Raw genomic sequence first — 22,195 nt, 5'->3', positions numbered from 1 at the left:
AGTGGAAGGAAGAGCAATATGCAAAAGAGAAGCAAAGAGTAGAGTTGTTGCATAAGGACGGGAAGCAACCATATCATGGTTTGGTTCAACATCAAACTTGGCCATGGTTTATATCAATAGCAGACTTGCCAATCAAAGGTTAGATGAAACATGGTTTAGATTAAAAAATACCCAATTAACAAATGAAAATTAGAAATTAGAACATGGTTTAGATAAAAACACCTTGATAACGTTATAAGGGGAAGCAAACAATTGAGAAGGTGTAACATGGGAAGGAGAAGCAACCATAATATATATTAGAAATGTGACTAGAGTAGATGATACATGATTAGATTCTATGTAACCATGCTTTCCATAATAGGAGTAAAGGACAAAGATCAAGATTACCTTAAGAAAAAAGTATCACAATCAACAAAAACGAACTTGGAACATCAATACTAGGAAAAATGAAAATGCTTTGCACACAAAACAAGAATGATTTATAAAGAGATATTTCACATATAAATAGACAATCCTCTGAGGGGAATTAAAACGAAGTGATCAACAAGCTTTATGAAACAAAATCGAGATTACCTTGAGAAAAAAATTGTCACAACTAGCAAAAATGAACTTGGAGCATTAAAATTAAGAAAAATGAAATTTCTTTGCACACAAAATAAGCATGATTTATAATGAGATCCATCACCTACAAATAGGTACCCCCCTCAGTGAATACCAAGCTTTATGGATGTATTCATCATAGCAAAAGGCAAACAATAAACTTGCATACTTTTCATAATAGGAGAAGAGGAGCAAGATCTAGATTACCTTGAAAAAAAATTGGCTCAACAAAAATGAAGTTGGAGCATCAAATCAGGAAAAATGAAATTACTTTGCATACTAAATAAGCATAGTTTATAAAGAGATCCCTAACCTATAAATAGATGGCCCCCTCAATGAATCAAAAAAGCATGATCAATAATTCCACTTTTAGATCCTCGTCCAATCATGTCCACAAATGGATAACTGGTCCATGATTAATAATGTCTACTTTTACTAGAGTTTTCATTATGCTCAAAAAGAAAAATACCAAATATGTGGTCCCTTCACATCATGTATCCAAAATGAACGTCTACCTCCACTTCTTCATATGCCCTTTAAATCTTTCATTCAATACTACATAGTCCCCATCTCATTGAACAATAGCCAACATAAAACTCTCAAGTCTTTGATTTGCATTTTATGCGTTGCGGAAGGGCAAGCATAAAATTTAAATCAGTTTTCTTAAGGGAAGGTTGATGCATCATCATATGTTGATTTTTGTCCATCCCAAGCACACGAATGTAGACATAATACATGTGCTTGCAAGCCAGGAAGGGTTTACTTTCCAACTCTCTCTTTTGAAAGTCAGGACACGTGCAAAAGGGCTCGAGATTGACATGCACCTCATACAAATGCTCTGACATAACATAAAATATGACTTTCTCATTTGCCACCACTACTTTCTCTTCCATGAAAACTACATCCAATGCCTCAGCCAATGCAATTTTTCTTTCTGCATCCTTAGAAATACCATGTCTCCATTTTTTTCTTCGCTTGCCACTTGAAGAGGTAAGTGGTTCTATCCCATGGGTTGGGGGTAGGTGGAATGCCATCATGCTTGAATACAAAACCTCCTTTTATAAGAATTGAAATCTCCTCTGCAAAAGCATTGGTGCCCTTGTCAATAGACCAAATCCTTGGTCGCAAGGGCACATGCTTAACTTGTTTATCACCATCCCATGTATGCTCCACATCATGATCTGCAAAACCAAAACCATTGTGCAATAGGCTTACCTTGAAATTCCCTCTTTGACCAAAATGAAGGGCATAGTAACCCAGGTGATCTACTTTCTATCACGTTGCAGCACTTCTTTCTATTTATAATACCAAAACATTTTTGTTTGCAATGAACTTGCATTCTCCGGATGGCCCACAAACTTCTATGCATTTCCTCCTCTGAGACAATATTAGTTGGGAGATCCATTTCAATCGGCAGTGCATGCACCTCATGGTCCAAGCCCACTTCTGTAGGTTGGTCATTTCTATTTTGAAAATTTATATTGTGTGGTCGTCCTTTTTGTTTTCTATCCCTTGACTCCATTACATAGCCAGGTTTATGAGAGCTACAACCATCTAGAGTTCTTCTTTTCCTTTGAATTGTTTCTTTGTTTCCAGAAATGAAAGGCTATCTATACATGGGGGTGCCAAGAACTGCTCCTTGAACTGTTCGAGCTATGAATGCAGGTGAAGGGGTATTTCTTGCAACCACCCTATTAATAAGAGCATCCATGTCGGGACCACTTCCAGAGTATCTTCCAGTTGTGAAGGCCAGTTGCCTTGAACATTGAATATATGAGTTGATCAAGTCAGTGACGCATGCATCATACAAACCAATTTTCTTCTTTCCATCCTCCCCTGCCAACCAACTTGCATGCACGCTCTCAGAAAGATTTGTGTTGGGAATATAAGCCCTCTCCCAAGGACTCAAGGAATCCTGCAACCCAATAAAAAACTCAGCAATTCCTCTTACATGTCTATTTTGTTCTCATACTTGGGTATTCCCACCCCAATGATATTAGTACATGTGTATGTAACAAATAGAAACAAAAAAAAACATTTACATGTGTAGTACTACCCCAATGGTCTATCCTATTCTCCCACCATTTGATCCATCTCTTCAATGGTACGGTACTATCTCGAGGTAGTCCTACTTGCTGCCACCAATTTTGTATAGCTGTGGCATTCCTCTTGCCCTCTTCAATGGATTTTGAAAGGCGCCACCTCTCACATAAATTCAAGTGATGCTTCCGAAGGTTTGAAGGCACGTATTTTGTTGTGTGCTTTTGTAAGCTTTTTTCCCAGTGAAACAAACACGATCACTCTATTCCTTCCTAAACATTGTCAGGTCCCGCATTGAAAACAGTGTGGATCGCCATCCAATTTGCACCGGCTTCATCCGCCATAAAACCTGCAAAGTCTATAGGAGGGTGTCCACACTCGAGCATCACATTATTAAGGCATCTCCAAAAAAGAATTTGTGTTTCTGTATCCTCTTCCTTTGTATCACAAATAGCAATCACCATGATCCCCTTCAAGCTGCAATAAGAAATACAGTGATTAGCAACTAGAATATGTCGATGAAAATTGATAACAAGTAAGGTTCCCAAACAAACCATGGATCGTACACAGAACAAGACATTGTTGCCCAGTCATCTATTCTGTGTGTAAAGTCAAAGTGAACCCAAGACTTGCAAAGGTCTCCATTTCCTAAGCGTCACATTCGATTAACCAATTCCACTCCAGAGCCGGGTCCTTTAGTAGACATCTTGAAAATGTAACTTTTTTCACCCACCCCTCCTTGCCTTGGAAATCTACTGCCATGAATAAAAGGAAACATGCATCTTTTTTTCAACTCCAAAATCTTATCAAAGCCATCTCCAACAACACATGTTTCTTTTTTTTTCTGGCATGTCACGATACTATTGAACCTGCAACCTCAACAAACGAAAGTTTGTTAAACTAATAACAATGCTACAAACCATAGTTTGTAGACTTAAATAACCGAAACTAACCTCTGATTTTGAACCAATGGCATCAACTCCTCCAAAAATTTTGTAAGCTCTTGTTCTTCCTCCACCATTGAACCATTAGTTGGTCAAAGATTCAGTGATAATTTGTTTTGCTACAATCATTTGAATCTTCCTAGCACCACATTGTCGATTCACTTGCAAACTGAGTGAACTAGAGATCTAATTTTTTTAATTGCAGCCATTAAAGTCCCTGGTTGCACATTGTGTGTGTGAGTGCCTACATGAGGCATCAATCTCTCCATGCTTGTGTCCTTTGGCAAAATGTAATAAACTTTGCAATCACAAGTTGCATAACAAGTGACAACTTTACTACAATAGTGACACGTGATTGAATGTTTTTCTTCACTTGCAAGTAGCCCCTTGCTCACTGTGCTATTGAGGTAACCATGAAAATACATTTTATTATGTTGATTGTTGCTCTTATAGTAAGGACAATTGACTCGATGACATTGTAAGTCTCCAAGGAAATGGCTAATTCTCGAAGTAGCATCAGGGAAGATATTAGTTGGATGGGGTCTTGTCCAAACATGACCATCATATTGTTGCTGCATCCCATCCATTTTGAAGATGTGCCATATGTCGGTAGAAGAACGAAAGCAACATAACCATTGTACTCTCTTGGAATCTCCCTAACAAAAAAAGGGCCTTCACTCATCTGCAATAAAGCCTTCAACTTCTTTCCTCTGGGGCTATTAGCAATCCAAGGTAAAATCTCTTTCTTTATTTGTGGAAATGAATGAGGACTATCAAGTCCATCATCTGACTCTAAGTCAATAGTCAGTGACAAAAAGCATTTGTTATAAGTGGCAAAAAAGTTTGAGATGACGTCTCTGCGAAGGAATCGGATGTAATGTCTACAACAGGTTCTAAAAGTGAATGAGCTTGTTTGCTATTTTCTACAGTGTGTAGTCCTTCATCTTGGTCCATGGTGAAAGTGGTATCACAATGTACTATTTTATACTGACATGAAAGAGAAGAATCAAGCAAAAATTGCTCCGCACCATTGATATCCGGTTGGCCATGAACCGCGATCTCTTCACTGTAAGCATCAAGTTGGAAAATAGCATACAAACCTACCAACTTCCGGTTAGGGGGTAGAAGTGATTGAAGAAAATAAGATATCATGCCTATTGTTTATCAATTTCTTTGAACGTAGAAATAATAGTCCGTTACCCCCACCAAATATGGATTAAAAGAGCTCTTACTCCATGGGCAAGTTCTTAGTGACGGTTGAAGTTGCGAATCAGTCCATTAATGAACCAAATCATTAAAAAAAGTCTACATATTGAAAAATCACAAGATTTAGTTAAATAAATTTTTTTAAAAAACATGTCTTTTCGAAAATAAATCATGTCTTTTCGAAAATCATGTCGTGTTGTAGCACATATTTTTATAAGCACGTTTTATTTTGTCAGATGTCAGGTACCGTCAGCATTTACATTTTTTAGTAAATTATTTTTCAATGTTCGAGAGAAACATTCTCTCATGATGGATGTTCAATATGCATGTACCGCTTGCCATTGACAGTTGTGTGTAACGGTTTAAACATATCTTCTTTTTTGTCCTTCTTCTTCTTCTTCTTCTTCTTCTTCTTTTTCTTCTTCTTCCTTTTCTCTTTTGTTTCCCTCTTCTTCTCTCCCATTGCAAGTTGGAAGGCATAAAGAATAAGCAAGAAGGAGAGCAGCCCCTGCAACAAGCTCAAACAAGATCAACATTCTCCATCAAACTCACCGGGTAAGCTCCACACTCCATCCTTATGGCTGAAAATCTATATTTCAAGTTTCATTTTTCCTCGATGGCTGAAAGAAATGGAAGAGCATGTAGACAATGAGAGGAAAACAATGGGAGGGGAGAGAAGGAAAGGGGAGGTAGAAAAGGAGACGGTAAATTGAAAAAATGGGAGAGGAGGAGACCTTTGGGACACTCGGGGCTGTCTGCGTCAACGTAGACAACTCTCAAGGGTTGGGTGCAGCCCCCTTTGGAGGGAGGAGGAGGAGAGGGAGAAGGCGAGGAGGGGGAACCCTGAGTACCCGCCCGCTGTCTGCATCAATGCAGATGACCTGGTGGGGGAGCGGGGTACCTTATGAAATGGGGCGGGTAGTGCACAATCGCCCCCCTCTCAGCCCCTCCTCCTTAAACCACTCCCCTCTCAGTCCGTGCTCCCTAAATCACTCCCCTCTCAGCCCCTCATCCTTAAACCACTGCTCCTCCCTAAACCGCCCCTTAAACCTCTTCTATAGCCAAGTTACCTACAATTTTTGGCTTCGGGGGCGTTGCCCTCGAACCCCCGCCAAGGGGGGCCTCATGGCTATCGCCGCCCCCCTTGGAACCCCCCAACGATAGTAGTAGGGGGGGCTGATGCCCCCCCTACAGCCCCCCTCCATATAGAGTGGGTGTAAACCGCGCGAGTCCAAGGCATGAAAAATTAAACCATTCTTAAATCGTACGCAAATCATCCTAAAGAAATAAGTGTGACATGATTTGATTTTTTTGGATTGGAAATTGTCAAACACTCAGCATTGTCTGCGTCAACGCAGACAGGAACAAGGGGTTGGGAGTATCCCCCCTTTGGGGGTGCGGGGGTGAAAATGTGGTCAGGAGGTTCAAATGATTAAGAAAATTTAATACATTTATTAAAACCAAATAACAAATGATATTAAAGTGTGTTGTCTGCGTCAAATGGTCATATTTTGGTGGAGATTAATTAATAGAACATGTGATTTAGTTGAGTTGTCTTGATTTTTAAAATGATTTGTGGTTTGTTTTAGTGCTTCTGAGCATGGCTAGAGGTTGGCGTGGTGGTGATAGGAGAGGTCAAAGCAAAAGGGGCCGTCCAAGTAAGTCATTCAATCACTCTTTTAAATTTACATATTATATTCTTAATGGTTAAGAAACTCTTTTAAATTTCCATATAAATGTTATATTCTATTTTCAAATTATTTTTGTAGATACTCCAATTACAAGGTTAAGATTCAGCCTATGCAATAGACTAGTAAGTATCGATCAAGAAGCATCCTCTCGTGCATTCTCTGAATCTCCAAATAACAAGGGTGGAAAACCAAGGAAAAAATGTCCTTTCATTGATGATGAAGTGCTTGAGGATAGCATGGATGAAGCAAGCAATGACATTCATGCTGATCCTATGAGCACCCACACTACCACTACGGAGTGTGGTGAAACAACACAGGGGAGGTCTTTAGATTTGCAAACTGTACATGAGGAAAATGAAGAGGTGAATGAGGATGTTGCTAATGAAGAAAAGAAAGAGGTCAGTGAGCATGATAGACACATTGGAGAGAATATCAAGTTTGGGCTTATGTTAGATGTGTTGGCCTCATTTTTTGTAACGAGGTCTACTTCTCCTCCTCCTATCCCTTTGTGTAGACTTGTGCCCTATGAGGCTATAAGGCTTGCATCTAGTTCTGCTACACGGTTGATTTCATATTTTGATAATTCTTCGTATATGGAAACAATGGGAAATTTTTGGTTTCTTTGAGAAGGCCCACTGGTGAGCTAATGGATGTATCTCCCCAAAATTTGGAAGAGTGGGGCCCTCTTTGGAGAGAAGTTAACCAAAGGTTTGAAGATGAATTGACTGATGAGCGGGTTGATTTAAGAGGGTGCAAGTTTTTGGTATGGGACAGTAATCATAGGTTGAAGACATGGATGAAGAGGATAAAGGAAGGTAACTATGCATTGTCTTGCTTTCTCTTGTTTATTGTGATCATACTTTCTTCTTTGACTAATTATTTATTTTATTATTTGATGTATGTAGTTTATAATGAAGATATTTCACGACATGTTAGAGTTCTATATCAATTCATTCAAGTGGAGAAGAAGAAAGAAGGAGAACTATTGTTAGCATTGGATACATCAAATGCATAAGTATACTTATCACTATTAACTTTTTCAAATGGGTTAATAGATCATCAATTGTGTATGAATATTGCCAATAGTTTTTATTTATGTGTGAATCTCAAAATATAAAGATAATTTATGTGTGAATGTCAAGATATTTTATTTATACCAATAGGTTTCATTTACGTGTGAATGCCAATAGGTTTCATTTATTAGTTATGTGAATGTGAATAGGTTTTATTTATGTGTGAATCTTAAAATTTAAAGACAATTTTCAATGTTGTAGTGTAACAAGAGCACATGTCAAACCCAACTTAGGCCATGAAATTTTCATGTTCCAAAAGTTTGGCATCGCTGATAAACAAAGCATTTTGGAAAGGATGAGCCCTTCTCAAAGACGGTGGACTAAAATAGAGTATGAAATTGAGGGAAAAAGTAACCATGGCAATGATCCATGGTACAAGAACCCATGTTTGCTAATATCGCTTTTGGTGTGGAAGGTAAAAAGTTTGGTATAGTATTTTAGTTTTTAGCATAACAAATTGTGGTATCTTGAATTTAACCATAACTAAGAATAGTGTATTGGTTTTTCTATTTAGGATGACTATAACTCTGCCATACTCAAAGAGGAGGCCTGCCTCAAGGAGCTTGCATTGCCAGAGGCAAATTATGAGGCAAAAAGAAAACAATTCATAAACAAAGAGCAAGATAAATTGAGGGACAAAGGATACAAGTACCTTGGAATAGCTAATCCTGCGCATGGAGAGGATTTCTTTTCTGTTTTGTTTGCATTGAATTGGGATGAAAAGAACATGATGGCTATTACCAAGGACAAATTGTATGCCATTTGTAGTGCTAATATTGCTGCGGAGAGGTATGTTTTCCTCATGGACTAATGTTCTCTTATTTTTTGGAATTGAACATAATTTGGTTCAACAATATTGAAGTTATGTTTTGTTCAATAACCAATATATTAGAAAAAGGGAGATTTTACTTCTCATGACTATCACAAAGGCAAAGGACTCCACTATGTCACACTTTGCGGATGTAAGGAGATTTCGTAGCTACATGAAGCAAGAGGTGTATTGGTTTCATATGATTGGAGAATGCTCCTTATTGATCAGGAGCTTACAAGTTGATAGCACTAAGATTCCAGGAGGCTTTGATGTTTTTTTTAAAGGCCAAAAACATTTACATATTTTAAAGGCATTTGCAAATATTTTTGGTGAAATGGAAAATGTTGGAGACTCTGAGAAGGTTCCAGAGCTCACACAATCAAGCAAGAGGATGGTATACAGGTATTTCTAGTATAAAGAAACCATATTTTCTAAATACCATATATACAAATGTATTCTAACTTAAGAGTGCTTTTGTTGTTTGTTCTTATGTTTTTGGAAAAGATGGTTGCGTAGTATACAGGAAAGTGGAGTGCTAGAAAGTCCCCCCTCCTCTAGTGGAGGAGTGGATGGACTTGGGATGTGAAAATTGTATGTTCTCAAAAGCACTGCTTGAGAGGGGTCTGTCGAAATGGGAAATGCGTATTTGTCCATGGTGGATAGACTATCCATTGGATGACATTCCACGGCAAGAGATCGAATTAAGAGAGAGTAAGTACTTTGAGAGCCAAATAGAGTAAATATGTGGCAACTCTTGCTCTTAGCTATTTGTTTTAGTAATACTTGCCTTATATGCAGGATTTCTGGAACAAAATAGAGTAATTTCTATGCACAAAGAAGAGGATGAAGGAAATGGTACTTTCTAAAAATGTATTTGTTTAATATGAAACTTATCATAACTTTTTAGACTTTTATGTTTTCTTAACTTTGTTGTTTTTGCAAATTAGAAATGTCCAATACAATAGACATGGTCCCTCATGTTGTGGGGATAAAGGTGACTTGTGGTGGTAGCATGGCAAAGGGTATATTGGATGGAATGCAAATTTTTAGTTTGATCCAAGTAGCCTTGTTTCTAATTTGCATGAATATGATATTATATTGTGTTGACTTCACACTACTTAGGTGCCATTAGTGATGCAACTATTGATACTACAATGAAGAAAAAGTCCATGGGAAAACAAAAGAATATCCCCACGATAGATGATGTGTTGAAGCATAGCAAGGGTAAGCCAATTTGCATGAATGATAGAGTTTAGGATTTTCATTTGACGAGTCAATTTATTAAAGAATTATTTTGTTGTCTTTATATTGTGTAGGTAATATAAGTGAATCAAATGAGGTTGGTACAACAAAGCGAAGGTCTAAACACAAAGAGAAAGTTGTTTCATTGGATGAAGAATTAGAAGGTGAATCAAGTATCATTTTTTGGATTATTGGAGTCATGTTAAAAGTACATTTTTATATTTTTTTGAAGATAATATAAAATCTAAACATTAAACACTAAATAATTTGCTTTCCTTCTTATTTTTCTTTACAACTTTAGGCAAAAAAGATGGTTTTGACATGCATAGCATTTGGAAAGAAAAGGAAAAAAGTAAGGGTCACCTTGAGGGATCTTTGCAACATACTACACCTTCTCGGGCTATTTCGTTCATGACTCAGATGAGAGCCTATACAAGAGTCTTGTAGACGTCCCGCTATACGCAAGACAGGTATGTAGATTTCTAGCTTTACATTCTGAGTCTTAACATTTAGCCAACATCAACATTTGTAAGTAAACTTTATTTTGATGATAGGATTTCAATACCAAACTATCGTAGATGCTCTATTGGTAGACGTGACATCGATCGACGATTTTGCATTGGATGGATATATTTTATAACCATTCTCTATATACACATCTATTGTAATGGTTACTTATGCTTTGTTGTTGTGTTTTTAATTTTAGCATTAAGCACTTCATGGAGGGAAATACCATCAACTCTTACCAGTGTAATGGTGTCCCATCATATGAGGTTGCTAAGTTGTTGTTTGCAGATTTTCCTACATCTTTGCTTGTTGTTGGCCTTGAGGCAGAAGGTATATGTGCTTGCATTAGTTTAGTTTATAAACTCATGTGATATTGCATGGTCTTATACATCTTTACATTTGAAAGGGATTCCCGAATGGAATACATTTTCTAGTGCACTTGTCAAAGGTGTCATGGACCTAGCCTATAGATTCTTGGCAGATGAGGGGTTCTTGCTGACTTTGGGACTTGCACAACACTTTGGAAAAGTGCTTAGAGGAGCTCATGCCATTGGATTGAAGCTCCATCGCACATGGACTCTCATGTGTGAGGGTGGATATAGACACCCTGATACTCGAGAGGAGGTAAGTGTGTTGAAGACAAACTTGTAACTTTTTAAAATAAAAGTTTAAGTAGCTAACAAGATGATTCTGCATTGCTAGGTCATGGACCTTACTATTGGCTTGTTTTATCGAGGGATGCATGTCCCTTCATATGATAGAGAGGCTGGTGAGAGGCTTAGCCCATATAGGTTTCCTGCCTCTCGTAGCTTCCTCTTCGAGACAGACCTCCAAGGCACATCATTTGAGCACACTTATGTGGATGGTGTAGAGGTTCGAGGGGGTGCAGAAAGATCACTAGTTTTTTATAGGTGCGTTATACACTCTTAGACTGGTTTATACTATGCCATGGGGCTTGATGATGCTTGGGAATTATGTATGACTGTAACGTGTCCCCTAGTATCATCCAGGACACGTCTTAGCAGTCCATCGGAAAGGATGTCTAGAAAACTCCGCCCGACACTCCCATGGAATGTTACGGGTTTTGTGATCTAGGTCTTTCCACGTCTGCCACGTAGCGGAAGTATCCTGGCTGTTCCCACCTAGGATCGACCGAAATTAGGGTTTTCCTGATTGGTCATTAGCTAACAGCAACTAGCGTCAGACCTAAGCGAACTACTTTACGCAGAAACGCCAGGTTCGAAGCGGATTCACGCTGCACTTGGTTCAAGGAGAATGGGAAACGAGAGGGATACAAAGCTCAACCTCTCTGCCATAAGGCATAGTCCCATTCCATTCCCCTAAAACAGCGTAAATCGGGTAAGACGTAACTCTAGGTCATCGCTCTCGTTATTCGTTTTGATGATGATGATCATCCTGCTGTTCTTTGAGATTTTTTAGAAAAGTTCCCGGCTAACTGGGACCACCCAACCGTAGGACGGACCCATGGCCCATCCTCCGCACTTTCCTCGGTTTGTTTTAGTTATGTAATTATCTAACACATTAATTTGACATATAACAATCAGCTTCTTTAATTAACCTTGTTAAGCACTGGTTCCTTCACATAATCTTATCACGTGACATAGAAAAACAATGTCAAGCAAGTTCTTTTAACATTTCATCATTTTATCTTTGAAATACAAGGAGTTCCGCCCGTAGGCTTGTCCATAATCCACCCGAAGGCTATCCAGTAATCCCCAGGGATCACTATTCCAAGCTTCCGCCCGTAAACTAGTATGCGGGCCTCGAGATCCAATCCCGAGTCACATTAGCCTCTTGTGCAGGACCCGGAAGGCGAGGGATTTATGGCCAGAGCCCCCCTGGCACCCAAGCGTCCTCCTGCTCCAAGTAGAGCTCAACGAAGAGACCTCTCGTGACAGGTTCGGTCCACGTTCCTGGCACGGTCAACAAACCCCCTTGGTTAGGGTTAGGCAGGCAGTCGGGGGTAACTAAAGCTGCCTCTCCCTTCAGGCCTTCAACTTGAAGCATAGGTACTCATTTAATTTGTAATTCATAATTCAAACAGAGCCCTAAAATCTCTAGCAAGCACAAACATTTCCATTAATCAACCGAGTTGTTTGGCAAACCGCTAAGGAAGTGTTCTTTCCTTTTGAGTGTATCAGCACTCGTTCCCAAGGTGTCTTGTAAATTGGCAAGATCCTTTACATTTCGGCGTAGGGCATACCTTATTAACCCAACTTGGTTAACCTTAAAGTTCCTTAGATATGCTAGTTTCTGGTTTACAACTTTCCTTATTTAGAAGGATATCCAAAAATACGTCCTTTTGCCAGATAACTTGCGTAGGGATATGCCATCCTTGATGAGGGTTTTTACCATTCCTCCTTGTGAATCAATCACAAGACTAAATGATTTCGTACTTGTTGCACAAGTCATGTGATAGAATAATCCGTTTTAGATCCTTTAAGCTGACGTATGTCAGGACTAGGGTTTCTTCTTTTAAGAACCTTAGGGACAAACCCTAGTTCCTTATCTTTACGAATTTATTGTCCCTACAGTAAGGAAAGTAGTCAAGTGCTTAGGGTATGAATGTTTCTATGTTTAGATTGGTTTAGTTATCTTTTGGAAGGTAATATTAATCGTCTTGTCACGGTTTTGCTATCCTTGTGACAATTTACTTTCCAGCCAATACAGCTTAATTTTAACTTCCGTTTTCCTTACAAATGAACTCATGCCAAAAAACAACATTTGCCTTGCTAAGATGTGCAATTAGCAAAGATAACTTTCTAGTAATTTGAGCATATAAAGAAACCTTTCATGAATTTAACCATTTACACTGATTCGTTGTGAAAGGAATAAGACTAATGGTGCAAGATATAATTTCTACACCTTAGGATTTAACTAAAATATACTACTATAGTAAATGGATAATCTAGCTCGTAATTTATAATGCTTGATGCCATTTGAAGAAAACTAAGTTCTATACATTGTCATTCATAAGCTAAACTCCTTCGTTATAAATAACTCGAACAAATATATCCTATCCTTAACAAATTTTCTTTGCATGATCGACTTAAAACCGAATTAAAGCCAAGAAGAAAAACCTGGTTTTGGGGTGAGATATCCACATGGATACCGGGAGATGACCCTCCCGCAGCTACACCTTGGACTTTCTTCGGTGGCATCGTAGTTCGAATGTGAGATAGCCTTTTTCTCTTTCTTCTGGAATTCCACCGTCTCTTTGGATCAAAAAAGTTTATGGGTGAGTGTGGTTTTGCAACCACAAGAACCCTTGGAGGATTTTGACTTGGGGTAGAAGGAATAGAAAGCACTTATTCTCCTTCCTTCCCTTTCTTTTATATTTTTCCCACTCTTCCTCCTTCACTCCTTCTTTTCACTCCCTCTACTTTCCCTCCCTATCTTTTATCTTTTCCCACTCTTCCTCCTTCACTCCCTCTACTTTCCCTCCCTATCTTTTATCTCACGGCTACTTTTCCCTTACGGGATATCATCCAAGGCCATGATGATGATTTGGATTTTTAGGTTCAGGGGAGGAAAAATAATAATGGGGATACGGGGGGATTAAGAAGAAAGCTTAGGGAGTTGTGGGAAAAAAAAAAAAGTTATGAGGGGGGGTTGAAAAAGGGTTAAAAGGGTTATAAGGGGGTGAAAAAGGGCTTAGGGGAATAAAACACCGGGGGGGGAAGGGGGTAGTAGGGTATAGGAAAGGGGGTTAAAGAGGCCCCCCCTTTGGAAGCTTCCAAGCTTCCAGAAGCTTGGGGGGGTGGTTATGGCCGTCCGTCTTGACAGCTAATTGGAGGCGGCTTCACACTCTTCCTCTTCTCCACAGCAGCGACTAGGAGTCTAACAACTCCTCCCTCCACTCTTGGTGGCGATGTCAGTAGCCTCACGGTCCCCCTCTAGCAACTGCAATCGGAATCCCCTCAACCTCTACGGCAGTGATGGCAGTGTCTCCACTCCTCCCTCCACTCTCGACCAATAGAGTGATGGCCTTTCTTCTCCCGCTCGGCAGTGACACGATGCAGCAGAGGGACGGCTTCTTTCTGGCCTCACACGACCCTCCTTCCTCTCTCCTTCACGGCTAACAGCCTCCTGATCTCCGGCGGCCCCCTCGATTTAAATAGGGGAGGGGAGGGGGATCTTCCCTTCCCTGCGTGTCATCACGCATGCTTCCCCCCCTCATTCCAAGCTCCACTAAGGAGCTTAATTGCTCCTTCTATTTCCCTCCCCCTCCAGCTCATCAGTCGGCTGGAGGGATAAGGGGGAGTTTTTTTATTTAAAAAATTAATTTATCCAATTTTCATTTTCATTTGAGGCAGTTCATGTGTGTATTTCTATTAGTGAATCGGAATATTACAATGACTCTATGGATTTTGGATCTCACTTAAATTGGGATTACTTCATAAACTTATAAAATTATGCTAAAACTTCATGCTTTAGAAGTAGTTGCATACCTATTTTTTGTTAGAGATCAAAGCATTCAATAGTTTGCGATTAGTTTGCAATTCATCATCCTAATATAATTGATCTAATTAGTTTGCAATTGCAAAATAATTAAATTCAAAGCGATAACATAATCAAACAAAAAGCTCCATAAAATAACCAAAAAAATCCAAATGATGACCAAAAAGCTTCAAGAAGCACTTAAAAAGCTCCAAATGAAGAGCTTGCTAAATAATAGCACTAAAAAATAGCAAGTTTTCATAAAATTTTCATGAAATTTTAAAGGAAAATTTGGTAAAATAGGGGTCAATTGGACTTAAGGAAAGAGTAAATTGTGGTTACTTTTTGGAGAGTCTTCTTCTTCTTCCTGCAAGCTTCCTTCAACTCCCATGGTAGATTTTCTTCAAGATCTCTCTTCCTAGGCATGAGGACTATCAACCATTGCTCTTTCTTGATTCTTCTCACCCCAAGAATCTCATAGACAACCATTGATGCTGAGGATCTTGGCCAAGTATACATCAACCATTCAATGCAATTTGCACTGATTTTCCAGCACTTTGGTTCACCATTCTAGGCCACATGTGCCTTACTCTAGAGGGTTATACCTTCTTCAATAGGGATTTTCAACAACTTCTTGACTATAATGCCCTCATTCAAGCTCATTTCTTCATTCTTTACTTTCCACAAACCCTAATGGTGTAGGTCATGATGAATAGTCATGAGAGCTTTAGTTGAAGGTTCAATTTCTCATCAACTTCTTGAAGATTCTTCATCATTCTAGCCCTGGGATTTATTTCAATAAAGATTCTTGAAGAAATTGCAAGGATTAAGCAAGATTGGCTAAGGATTGCTCAAGAGCAGGAGTCAAAATTTAAGGGAAACGGGTTTAATGCTTCAATCTCAAGTTCTAAATCTTTAAGATTGCTTCCAAGCACTAAATGCACAAGCATTGAAGATTATTGCAACAACATTGGGTAAGTAGAGGCTTTATCAAGCATTTAGGGATCATTCAAGTCTTCATCAAACAAACAAAAGGTATTCCTCTTCAATTCTTTATCTCTCTTATTCATCCAATTCTTGAGCTTCATCCAATTGATTGAGATGCTAAAGAATTGTAAACTTTTCATCAAATTTCAATCAATCATTTCTTAAATTAGCCCACTCATGGAGTACACTCTTTACTTGATTTATCTTGGATCTAATCAGTGAATTAGAAGCTCTTGACTGAAGTTTCAGCATTACATTCAATCCAATTGATTAAAGCCCAATTGATTGATAAGATTGCTTACTTTAATCCATTGATTTGCTAATGATTGTTCATTCATGGAAAAATATATTATAATCCATTGTAAAAGGGTAAGTCAACATTGAGTCACTGAATAGTAAGATCCTCTTCCCATTCATTTTTCCCAATTTCAACTCTCTTGCATTTCATGTAAAGAGTTGAATGAAAATTTCATTAATGCATATCATGTTGATTAATTAGTGTAGCATGCCACTACCATGTTTATATTCCCACCGAGGAAAAAGGTGGATGCCGGGGGAGATAGTGGGACAATAGAGTTGTGATCCTCCCCCACTTTTAAAGATCCCATGAAGGAGTGCAACTAACCAACCTGGGGGAACTTTGCCTATCTCCCAATGATTCAGAGCCCGTGTAGAAGCCTATCCTACCATTTTATATCTCTTCAATCTTTAGCAGCTGCTTCTTCCATTTGTTTTAGCTCTTTTGAACTTAGATTCATCCTTTCCAAAAGCTAGAAAACTTTCCCAAAGTCACACATACATTCCATGTCAAGATTGTGGGAGAGAAGGAAGGAGTCTCACTTGTAGCTTTCTCACTTACACAATGGGGGAATACACACAAAGGTGGAGGCTAAAAACAGTTTTCCTCTTCTTAGTTGTGTAAGCCAAAAAGAACTCTAGTACAGAGAAATAGAAGAACCCTATATATGGGTCTCAAACCAAACTCAACTAACTAAGGTGGCATACTAACTGAGCCACGAACTAGAGTAGATAAGAATAGCTATCATCTAGCTATTATTCATAGGCGGTGTACCAACCGCATCTGCAGCTAACAAGTCGGTGACATAAATGCACAACGGTCACCCTGGCATATCACGAGTGGAGCTCCATATCTCAACTCTCCCCCTTGAGCTCAATCCCAATTCCTACACACCAATCAGGTCTCTGAACTTGCACAGCTTCTCTGCGCCGCCCAATGCCTTTGTGAATATGTCAGCTACCTGATCCTCTGTGTGCTGACATAAACTAGATCAATAAGACATAGTAAAACCCTCTCCCACACATAGTGATAATGCACCTCAATGTGCTTTGTTCTAGCATGATAGATTGGGTTATTTGCCAAGTGTATACTGCTCATGTTGTCACAATAAATGACAACTGGCCCATCTGTAGGCTGATGCATATCATAAAGTAGCTTATGCAACCAAGCTACCTCACATGCAGCCATTGCTACACCCCTGTACTCAGCCTCTGTGCTCGACAAGGCAACTATAGACTATTTCTTGCTGCTCCAAGTGACTGCAGCACTCCAAAAAGAGAACACATATCCACTAGTAGATCGTCTATCAAAAATACTACCGGCCCAATCAGCATCAGTGTATCCATGTAACTGTATCTGAATCCCAGTCTCATAAAATAGTCCATACTGCAATGTGGACTTCACATACCTGAGTATGCATCTAGCCGCATCCAAATGCGGTTTCCTTAGAGCCTGCATAAACTGACTTACTAATCCAACAACATAGCTCAAATCTGGCATGGTAATAGTCATATAAATCAAACTTCCTACTATGCGTCTGTACATAGTAGGGTCTTCGAGAAGCTCACCTGCATCTGCGCTCAGCTTCACATTCTGCTCTAAAGGAACTGAAATAGGCTTACAGCCTGTCATCCCATATTTGGACAACATGTTCAATCCATACTGCCTCTGCAAGAGCTGTATCCCACTTGGTGATCTAATCACCTCAATGCCCAAGAAATAATGTAGCTCTCCCAAATCCTTCATCTCAAACTACTGCTTCAATAGCATTTTCACATGAAGGATATCTTTATCACTATCACTTGTCATAATCAAGTCATCAACATAAATGACAAGTAGCATAATACCTTTCTTTGTTTTTCTCACATAAAGTGAGAAATCTACCTTGGAAATCTAAAAGCCAATAGTGACAAGATACTGTCCTATCTTGTCAGACCATACTCTAGGTGCTTGCTTCAAGCCATACAAGGCTTTCTTCAACCTGCAAACAAACTCAGGATGAATAGCATGCACATAATCTGGTGGCTGCTCCATATATTCCTCTTCTTACAAATCACCATGCAAGAAGGCATTCTTTACATCAATCTGATGTAAAGACCATCCCTTTGATGTAGCCATAGCAATGACTACTCTTACGATTGCCATCCTTGCAATCGGACTGAATGTTTCTTCATAATCAATGCCATATGTTTGTGCATACCCCTTGACTAATAATCTTGCCTTGTATCTGTTCACAAAACCATCTACATTGTGCTTCACCTTATAAACCCACTTACAACCAATTGCATTCTTATCTTTAGGCAAAGGTACCAATTCCCATGTAGCATTTGCTTCCAAGGCATCCATTTCTTCATCCATGGCTTTCTCCCATTTTTCTTTTTCCATGGCTTGCTCAAAAGAAGTGGCTTCTGGTTCCGGTATCACTTTGACCATATAGGCATAGTGAATGGCTGTAAATCCATCATATTTCAGCCTATCCACAGGATACCTAGCTCTGGTAGACCTGCGCAAAGTAGGTTCACTCCCAGGTGCTCTCAAAACATCCCTGGTCTTCCTTACTCCAGGTATAACAATAGAAGGAATACCCAACTCATCATCAATGCTCTGTTCTGAGCCACTGGATTCACCATCCACATAAGAGTGACTTGCATTCACATCAAACATGGGCTGATCTATCTTCTCTTTTCCTTTTTGTGATATCTGCATACCACTATCTGCATTTCTTTGAGGAGATTCTCCTGATCTCAATCTGCCTGTCCATGGCGAAGAATGTGAACCATTGCTAGAGGACACTCCAGGTCCACTAATATCTTGTGACTGCTGCTGTGAATTCTGTGCAGCATTACCATTTTGTGCATCTACATTATCAATCACATTTACTTGTTTATACTAGCTACTTATCTCATCAAAAACAACATCTCTACTCACTATAAACTTACGAGTAGAAGGGTTATAGCATCTATACCCTTTCTGCTCAAAGAGTAACCAATAAATATGCACTTATCAGCTTTTGGATCCAACTTGGATCTCAACTCATCTGGCACATGAACATAGGCAATGCAACCAAAAATTTTCAAATGAGAAATATATGGTTTCCTACCAGTATACCTCTCCTCTGGAGTCATCCCATGTATTGCTGCAGTGGGAGTCCTGTTCATTATGTAGACTGTTGTAGCAACTGCTTCAGCCTAGTAAAAATCTGGCAGGTCTTTTTCATTGAGCATGGCACGAGATACCTCTCCAATATGTCTTTTTTTCTTTCTGCAATTCCATTTTGCTGTGGGGTATGACTACATGAATATTGCTGCTTTATGCCATGCTCCTGCAAGAACCTTGCAAACTCATTTGAGAGGTACTCTCCCCCTCCATCTGACCTTAGGCATTTTATTTGCAGGCCTGTTTCTTTTTCAACCATAGCTTTAAGAGTTTTGAAATGCCCAAAAACTTCACTTTTCTTTTTCATAAAATACACCCAAACTTTTCTGCTATAGTCATCAATAAAAGTGACAAAATAATGACAGCCTCCAACAGATGCAGCTTTAGTAGTCCACACATCAGAGTGGATTAATTCCAATGGCTTCTTACTCTCTTGAACATGTCTAGGAAATGGTTTCCTTGCTTGTTTTCCAAACTGACAGGCTTCACATACCTTATGCATTTCTGCAACCTTGAATTTAGGCAATCCTACAACAATATTTTGGGCTTGCATTGATTTAAGTCTGAGAGCGGAATTTTGGTGCCGGAAAGTGGTTAAAAATAGCTAAAAATTATGAATATCAAGGGAAAAATATCAAATGTCAAAGGCGGCGGCTCCGATTTTAAGCGTCAAAGTGCTCTAAGGACGCCCGGGCAACACTGGCGGATTTTTAGTAATTTTTCTATGTGCCTGTGGCGGTCAGTGGAGCTATCAGCCAGTGCGGGATGCCGAGACGAGCTCACACAAATTTTCAGACTGCGATTTGGACACCGTATACACGAGAGGTGGGGAAAAGGCCAAAAGGCCAGTCAAAAATTAGGAGGTGCCCAAAAATGAGAAGTGAGGGGGTGCCTTTGTGAAGGGGCACCCCCCCATGAAAAAAAAACGTGATTTAGGAGGGGGCGGTGGCTGATCAGAGCGGCCGCGAAAAAAACGCCCCCCCCCCCCACAAATCAATGTGTTGGCTATAGAGTAAGCCATGAAATCAATCACAGAAGGCAACCACACTCAGTCTCCACTCTGTATCGCTCCGCTACGCACGAGGAATGACAGCCTGTAGAGGGAGAGAGAAAATCAGTCTTTCTCTCTCCTCCCTCTCTCTCCTCTAAGAGGGAGTTCATGTGGGAAGAGAAAAGAAGAAGAAAGAATGATGGAGGCTTGTCCGGCATCGATCGGATTGCTCCACGGGCTGGAAATGGTGACTTGTGATTGTCATGAGCATGAAGTGCTGCTGATTTTCAGATTTGCAGCCATGGACACGAAACCCGAAACACGCAAATAAGCGGTAATTCAATTTTTTCAAAGGAAATTTGAGATTTCATGGCTTTTGGTTGATAAAATGTTGTTCATGAGGGCTAAAAATTGTGTATGTTGCTGTTTTCCATGAGTACTTGTTGATCATAATTAGAAAATCAGAAAAATATGCATCTTGTGACTCAAAATAATACACTAAAACACGTAAAATATGGAAAATCAAGGGAAAATGATGTCTTTGGGCATAAAAATGGAAGAATAAATAGGAACACCAACTAAATTTTCATTTTTGTTGCAAGAAGGAACTAAGGGCCACAACCCATAACCTATTTTGAATTTTCAGTAATAAAATAATGTAAAAAATAAGGGAAAATACAAGGAAAATAGAGAAAAACCACTAAAAATAGGGGGAAAATGCATTTTGGGTGCGAAAAATTAATGAAAATTAAGAACAATGTTTGTGAATGTTTGTGGGGACTGAAGCATGAGGATTTGCCTCAGTTCAGCCCCAGCTTCTTGTTCTAGTGCGTCTTTTTCCGCTTTTTACACATAAAATGATGGCAAAATGCCTTATAAACCTATACAACAATGCAACATTTGATCGATGGGAGGGTAGAGTGGTCAGAATGTGTCTAAATGCGGAGTAATGATGAAAAGATTGCTGGTTTTTTGTTTGCATGCCATATAGGTCGGTGAATAATTATAGAATGAGAGCCTAGTAGCACGAGGGTTTCCTCGGTGCTAGGTTCGTGCAACACCGCATAAGAACAATAGTTGAAAATCATTGAAAGGATGTTTTCCACATATGCACAATATTGATTTCATAATGGTTTGAGCACTTAGCATCCACACTATGCATAAATCATGGAAATATTTAAAGGTATCAGAAATCCTGGATGCACAGCAATTGCTTTCATTAGGGCCTTGACCCAGTTGAGTGAGAGACAAGATACCCTAAGCCATAGGCTAGTCGTGGGGTCTAAGGGAAAGAGGAGTAAGGACAATGGTACATTTCTGTATACGATTAAATGGTACCTTGATCAGATTTTGTGCGAAATGTTTATATGTTGAGCGACGCACCGAGGGGCCAATCCCCAAGGTGTAGGAGAGTCGTAGAGGGGTGGTGGCATTCAGCCGTTGGAGGACCCCCTGTGTATGTGCTTCGTGCCATTAGACAATGTGTAAGGGACTCCCTCTGAGGAGTAGTGGGTGAGAGAAGAGTGGACTACAAACTACGTAATACAAACGCAAGACATTTAGGAAGGCAATGTGTCATCAACGCTCCTGGCCGCGAGGCCGTGGGGTTGTTGAGCACGTGAGATAGAGGTCCGACTAGTGCACGAGCCAGTACCGGCCCGTTCTAGGTTCCATCAAAGTCATTGTACATTAACATGACCAATGCGTTTATGCCAGATATCAATATCTACAACTACACCGGTCCCATGTGCAAACATTGCTACACTCAATTCAGGCATGTCTGCATCCAATGTAAACATTATGCCCTTCTTCTTTCCTTTTGCTATCAAGCGACCTTTATTTTTCATATCCTCAACAAAGAATCCATGAGGATTAAATCTAACCTGCAAGCCCTGCTCAACCATTTGACCAATAGAAACCAGGTTCTTGGTGATATTCGGGACATGAAATACATCCGACAGGTATTTCTTTTTCCCATCCTGCATAGACAAAGAAATTTTTCCAATCTACACAATAGGATGTGCAGTATCATCACCAGTCTCCACAAATCCTGGTTTTTCCATTTTCCTTGCATCCTGCATCCATTCTGCATGACCTGTCATGTGGTTTGATTCACCTGAGTCAACATACCACACATCGTTGCTTTCTTCTACACTTGTCCCAGAATTGGTCATGTGCTGCACCATAA

This window comes from Lygodium microphyllum, chromosome 12 (genome assembly GCF_053477565.2).
Source record: "Lygodium microphyllum isolate KBCC chromosome 12, Lygodium_microphyllum_v1.1.10, whole genome shotgun sequence".
Lineage (NCBI taxonomy): Eukaryota > Viridiplantae > Streptophyta > Polypodiopsida > Schizaeales > Lygodiaceae > Lygodium > Lygodium microphyllum.
This window is presented reverse-complemented; position numbering follows the sequence as displayed.